This window comes from Amblyomma americanum, chromosome 2, assembly GCF_052857255.1.
Source record: "Amblyomma americanum isolate KBUSLIRL-KWMA chromosome 2, ASM5285725v1, whole genome shotgun sequence".
NCBI lineage: Eukaryota > Metazoa > Arthropoda > Arachnida > Ixodida > Ixodidae > Amblyomma > Amblyomma americanum.
The window spans coordinates 124,392,548-124,399,541 of record NC_135498.1 but is presented as its reverse complement, the minus strand read 5'-3'; the positions used below and the strand labels follow the sequence as shown (position 1 = coordinate 124,399,541).

Below are 6,994 nucleotides of genomic sequence, written 5' to 3'. Positions count from 1 at the left end.
CAGACCGGCCTTTGCGGAAATCCGTCATTGTGGAAGGGTATAGCCCATGTTTTTCAAGGAACCATTCTAGACGGGTTAGCACCATACGCTCCATCGTCTTGCCAATACAACTTGCCAGAGCTACTGGTCTGTAGGATGTTAATGTGAGTGGCGATTTCCCTGGTTTGAGCAAGGCCACAATGCGGCTTCTTTTCCACTGCTGTGGTACAGTGGCAGAGGCCCAAGAGTGGTTGAACAATGTTAAGAGGGCTTCCATTACCTGTGGGCCTAGATGACGAAGCGCATTGTATGTTATTCCATCAGGTCCTGGGGATGAAGGATGCGTGCAAGCAGAAAGAGCTGCTTTCAGTTCTTGAATTGTGAAGGGGATGTCCAGTCGATCGTCCATCGTGGGGGGAGCACATCGATGCTGCCGAGGTAAAGAAGCGCTTCCGGCAATTCTCGAGCAGAAATCCTCCGCCACCTCTAGTTCTTGGCGTCTATCATGAAGTGCCAATGCACGGAAAGGGTGTTTCTGCTGGGGAAATGTCGGCAGTGCTCGAACAACGTGCCAGATTGTGGAGAGTGGTTTGCGGGGATCCAATCTGCTGCAAAATGACCGCCACCGTTGTTTGCCTAGGTTCTCCAAATAGCGCTGTATTTGCTTCTGGGCACGTCGAGAGGCCCGGAGATCCGAGACATCCTTTGTCCTCCGGTATTTTCTTTCTGCGCGCCGACGAATCGCCCGAAGCTGCGCGTAGATCACATCCACTGGTGCTGTGGAATTTGGCGCTGAGATATTGCGTGTTGCATCGTGCATGGCCGAAATAATACGCTGTTCCACATCTGTTGGATCAGCGAGTTTCCCACAGGTTTTTTCTAGAACAATGCGGAAAGCACTCCAGTCGGTGCAACGTATTTTGGCATTTGGAAGACGGTGAAACCACCGTAGCTGCACATACGTCGGTATGTGGTCACTTCCATAACTTTCAATATCAGCACACCACGTTGCGAACGATGACATGCGCCTGGATACAAATGCAAGGTCCAGGCAGCTGCTGTAGGTAGTCCCGCGTAGAAATGTCGGCGTGCCATCATTGAGCAAAACGAGACCTGCATTGTTCATGAACGTGGCGATATCCCGTCCTCGAACGTTCGTAACGGCGCTTCCCCAGCCGTGGTGATGCGCATTGAAATCTCCTACTATTATATGGGGTTCCGAAACGCTGTCAAGTGTTGGAGGCAAATCACAGGTAGGCGGTCGAGGTCTGGCGACGACATCCGCGTATTTCAGCGGAGCGGCCTTAGGGGGCGGCGTCTGGGTGACGACGTCCGTGTATGTCAGCGGAACGGCGACAGGTGGTGGCGGATGGGCGGGCGGAAGAGCCTCGGCAACCTGCTCTTGGATGGCGTGTCGAAGGGCCGGAGCCAAATCTGGAGCTTGCCCTGTAGGGTTCGGCAGAAGAGAAAGCTGACGCGCCACTTCTTCCCGAACAGTCTTTGATTTGTTGCAGCAGCGATATATATATATATATATATATATATATATATATATATATATATATATATATATATATATATATATATATATATATCGGCAGAGTAGTTTCTCGGACAAGCCCTGGCGGCGGACAGGTGTCCACACCCAAACTTGTTCACCGGGATTGTAGTCGACCTGTCGGTGTCGAAGGTTGTAACGGCGCGCATCAGTGCCCTGCTGCTGGCCGATGTGTACGCGGGCAAGCTGACGGGCTTCTTCAGCGCGTTGGGCAATTTCATGAACATCGGGTGCGAGTTGGTCGTCATCGAGGCATGGTAGCATCGCGTCAAGCATGCTCTGGACTTCACGTCCATATACAAGACGAAAGGGAGTAAAGCGTGTAGTCTCCTGGAGGGCCGTGTTGTACGCAAATGTGACGTACGGTAGCACCTCATCCCAAGTTTTGTGCTGAACGTCTACGTACATTGACAGCATGTCCGCAATGGTCTTGTTTAAGCGTTCGGTTAGCCCATTGCTCTGCGGATGATAAGCTGTGGTCTTGCGATGGCTAGTGCAGCTCAACGTAAATATATGGTCGATTAGCTGCGCTGTAAACGCTGTGCCTCTGTCGGTAATAACGCACGAAGGGGCTCCGTGCCGCAAGACGATGTTTTGCATGAAAAAGTCGGCGACCTCTGAAGCTGTGGCACAGGGTATCGCCTTGGTCTCGGCGTAGCGAGTCAAATAGTCAGTAGCGACTATGATCCACTTGTTTCCTGAGAGTGACAACGGAAAAGGACCGAGAAGGTCCATTCCTATTTGATCGAACGGAGAGCGGGGTGTAGTAACGGGTTTGAGAAAACCCGCCGGCTTAAGCGGTGGCGTCTTCCGGCGCTGGCATTCACGGCAGCTTTTTACGTACCTTTTGACATCGTCCGAGAGTCCGGGCCAGTAGTACATGTTGCGTATCCTGGCGAGCGTCCGGGAAAAACCCAGATGGCCTGAAGTGGGCTCGTCGTGGCATGCCAATAAAATGTCGGCGCGAAGATCGGCCGGAAGTACCAGAAGGTAAGCTCTTTCTTGGCCTCTCGAGTTCTTCTTGTATAAGATACCTTCGCGCAAACAGAAAGAGCCGAGACGTCGAGCGAAGTGTCGTGGTAGAGGCATGGCGTGACCTTCAAGGTTGTCAATCAGCGGTCGGAGGTCCGTGTCAGCCCGCTGCCGGGCTATTATGTCCGATGCATTAAGTATACCGAGGAAACCGCTGTCGTCGTCGATTTCGGGACCGGAAGAGTCGAGTGGTGCACGCGACAGCGTGTCGGCGTCTTCGTGTTTACGGCCCGACTTATATACGATGGTAATGTCGAATTCTTGGAGCCGTAAACTCCAGCGGGCCAATCGTCCAGACGGGTCTCGCAAATTAGCCAGCCAGCATAGGCAGTGGCGGTCGGTTACGACTTTGAATGCGCGGCCGTAAAGGTAAGGGCGAAATTTCATGGTGGCCCATACGACAGCAAGGCATTCCTTCTCTGACGTAGAGTAATTGCGTTCGGCGCGGGAGAGAGTACGGCTAGCATAGGCTATAACTCTCTCAATGCCCTCTTGGTGTTGGACAAGGACAGCTCCAAGACCGATATTGCTGGCGTCGGTGTGGATCTCGGTGTCGGCCTCTTCGTCGAAGTGTGCAAGAACGGGAGATGTCTGAAGGCGTTGGCGGAGCGAAGAGAAAGCCGTCTCTTGGTCTATTGTCCAAACGAAGGAGGTGTTGCTCCTGGTGAGGCGCGTCAACGGCTCTGCAATCTTTGCGAAGTCCGCAATAAACCGTCGGTAATATGCACAGAGACCCAGAAAACGCTGGACAGCTTTCTTGTCAGTCGGAGTAGGAATATTGGCGACGGCGGCTGTCTTGTCGGGGTCGGGTCGAACTCCGTCGGCGCTCACAACGTGACCGAGGAACCTGAGCTCTGTGTAACCGAAGTGGCACTTCTGGGGCTTCAGCGTAAGGTCAGCGGAATGGAGGGCTCTGAGGACAGTTCGCAGGCGCACGAGATGCTGTTCAAAAGTTTCTGAAAAAACGACAACGTCGTCACGGTATACAAGACAACTTTGCCACTTGAGGCCGGTGAGGACAGTGTCCATCATCCGTTGAAACGTCGCTGGCGCAGAGCACAAGCCAAAAGGCAGCACTTTGAATTCATAGAGGCCATCTGGTGTAACGAAGGCAGTTTTTTCGCGGTCCCGTTCGTCCACTTCAATTTGCCAATAACCGCTCTTCAGGTCAATGGATGAAAAGTACTTAGCACGCCGTAATCTGTCCAGGGAGTCATCAATGCGGGGCAACGGGTAGACGTCCTTTTTAGTCACATTGTTTAATTTACGGTAGTCCACGCAGAATCGAAGTGTTCCATCCTTCTTTTTAACAAGGACAACAGGCGAAGACCACGGGCTTTGGGAAGGTTGAACTACACCGTCGTCAATCATCTCCTGAACTTGCTTTTGGATTACTTCCCGTTCTTTGGCGGAAACACGATAAGGCTGCTGGCGGATAGGGCGAGCGTCGTCATACGTAATGATCCGGTGTTGCGTTAGGGGCGTTTGACGAACTTTCGACGAAGAAGCGAAACACTGTTTATACTCCAATAGCAAGTGCTCTAAGGCCAGGCGCTTTCCTTCGGGGAGGTTGCAGTTGATGTCGACATTCGGAACAGATTGGTCGTCAGTGGCACGCGATGATTGGTCGTCAGGGGCCGCTGCCGCGAACGCAAAGCAGACCGGAACATCCACAACCGCTTCAGCGGTAGCGATCGCAGTTCCAGAGAAAAGGTGCCGGTGCTCTGGAGAAAAATTTGTAACAAGGATCGCAGACCGGCCAGCGCGAATTGTTAGTAAGCTTCGAGCGGCGCAGATGCCTTGAGTCAGGAGGAGCGAATGATTAGCCTCGGCGACTGCTTCAGCGTCGTGCAACTCAGCACAGGCGACTTCAATCAAAACACTGCTACGGGGCGGAAGTGTGACGCTGTCGGCGAAAACGCGAAGTGCGGCACTGCGTTGGCAGGAGTTGTCGAGTTCGGCGGCTTGCTCTGTGGAAAACATGACGATTCGGTTGCGCAGATCGATAATTGCTCCATACTCCCGCAGAAAGTCGATGCCGAGGATTAGGTCCCGAGAACACTCGCCCAGGACGATGCAGCTGACGACGAACGTGGACTTGCTGATCTGAACGCGAGCAGTGCACATACCCTTGGGCGTAACCAGATGACCGCCGGCAGTTCGAAGGTGCGCGCCAGGCCAAGGGGTAATCACTTTTTTCAGAATGGTCGCCAGTTGTCCACTTAAGATCGAATAATCGGCCCCGGTATCAACTAATGCGCTTACTCTGCGACCATCGATAAAAACGGGTATTTCTAAAGAAACGCGGTTTTTTAACTCTGGTGATGGCGTCGGCGGGTTTTTGTCGGATTGTAGCGGCGACGACGGGAGGTCTTCAGCACAGCGCCCCCCAGCGACCTCGCCCCCGAAGGTCGCGGGTTTTAGTTTTCCCGACGAGGACTTGGGGATCGGCCCGGTGCCGCTCGTGAGAAGCCGGGAGGTGTCGGGGAAGAGCGCCTCGGTGAGGGTGAGCGCGACTGCCGCTGCGCTCGGGATGGATTGCGCTGGTCCGCAAGGAATTCTTCAATTTCAGGGGGTCGTTCACCTTGACGGGGTCTCGGTGAGTCGGTGCGGAAGCCTTGGATGCCGATGCGTCGGTAATAACAATTTCGATAAAGATGACCTGGCTCTCCGCAGTGAAAACAGAGCGGTCGTCGGTTAGGTGTACGCCAAACGTCGGCCTTTCGGAGGGGTGCTCGACGATCCTCGAAGTACTGCACCGGTTGCACAGAGGGCCGCGGGGCTTGAGGCGTGGCGTGAATTGGTGGCGGCGAAGCGGGAGCCGGACGCCTTGCAACTTCGGCGTACGTCGGACGGTGGTAGTCCCCAGGCAGAGGTGGTACGTCGACCACAGGAACAGGGCCCCGGAACGCCTGTTGCACCTCCTCTCGTACAAGAGCGGAGATGGAACCGAGCGCAGGCTGCGACGGGCTACAAAATTTGTGAAGCTCCTCACGCACGATTGTGCGAATAAGTTCCCGCAAATCATCAGGATGCTGTCCGATGGTGGCAAACGATGATGTGACTGCAGCAGCATGCACGGGCCGGTCGTAACTGGCGCAACGCTGTTGCAGGACCTTCTCCATCGTTGTGGCTTCCGAAAGAAATGCAGCAACTGTAGATGGTGGGCTGCGCACGAGGCCTGCGAACAGCTGCTCTTTGACGCCTCTCATTAAGTGCCGAAGTTTCTTCTCTTCAGGCATGGCAGGATCAGCTCTCCTGAAGAGCCGCGTCATGTCCTCGACGTACATTTGTACGCTTTCGTTCGGTAGCTGGACGCGGGACTGGATTGCCCGCTCCGCTCTTTCGCGGCGATCCGCGCTGGTGTAGGCCTCCAGCAGGCGACGGCGAAACTCTCGCCAGGAAGTTAGAACTTCCTCACGGTTCTCAAACCACGTGCGGGCGCCATCCTCTAGGCTAAAGTAGACGTTTCTTAGTTTCGCGGCGTCGTCCCACTGGTTATAAGCAGCCACACGCTCGAAGTGAAGGAACCAGTCCTCCACGTCTTCGAAAAGGTCCCCGTGGAAGGCCTTGGGAACCCGCGGGGTCTGCAAGGTATAGTGGGCAGGTGTAGCACCGGCAGCTTGCGTGAGAATACCGGTGGCTGGTATCATGACTGTCTCGAGTGGTCCAAGCTCCGGTGAAAGTCCCTGCAGCCTCCGGCTGAAGCGGTGTACCGGGGTGTCAATCGGCGCAGGGCTGGCGGCACGGCTCCCTGGAGGGGTTTCTTGCATGGGATACTCGTACCCAGCACCTCCACCAAATTGTCACGGAGTTCTCACGGAGAGACGCTTCAACAGCTGGAGTCGGCAAGAGGAGACGGTAATGGCGGCCGATCCGTGATAGCACGATCGCAACCTCATCGGCTTCGCGGACAGCTTGCGCCACCTGGCAACACTAGGTGGCAATATATATATATATATATATATATATATATATATATATATATATATATATATATATATATATATATATATATATATATATATATATTATATAGCAGACAAGGTAAAGTAAATAAGGGGCCCGTTTGACAAACTTATGAAGTGAGCTAACAGTCACCGAAACCAAGGTGCAGCAAAAACAACCATGCCGCCGGTGGGATCCGAACCCACGACCTCCGAATAAAGTGTCCGATGCTCTTACCAACTGAGCTACGGCGACGGCTTCCAATCTGCTGCTCTCGTGGGTATTTATGTTTATTTAGTGTACGCGAACCTTAAGAGTGTTCACCAGCCCCTTGACCATAGCGGCGAAAATAGGATGCTCCTGTCGCCATCACCCCAGACCCACGGTTATCTATTTAAATAATGTCTAGCCCTTACGGACTGTTACAGAGAGGAAAGCGAACGGTCCACACGCATTCCTTCAAGCGCAGTTTGATAC

The 6,994-nt window shown here is 53.6% G+C and overlaps 1 non-coding gene across 1 annotated transcript; it reads right to left on the bottom strand.

Moving 5' to 3' along the window:
* Positions 1-6,698: 6,698 nt before the first annotated feature.
* Positions 6,699-6,772, bottom strand: TRNAK-CUU (transfer RNA lysine (anticodon CUU)). Its single transcript has one exon. It is a non-coding gene; the product is annotated as a tRNA-Lys (tRNA).
* Between the last annotated feature and the right edge of the window lie 222 nt (positions 6,773-6,994).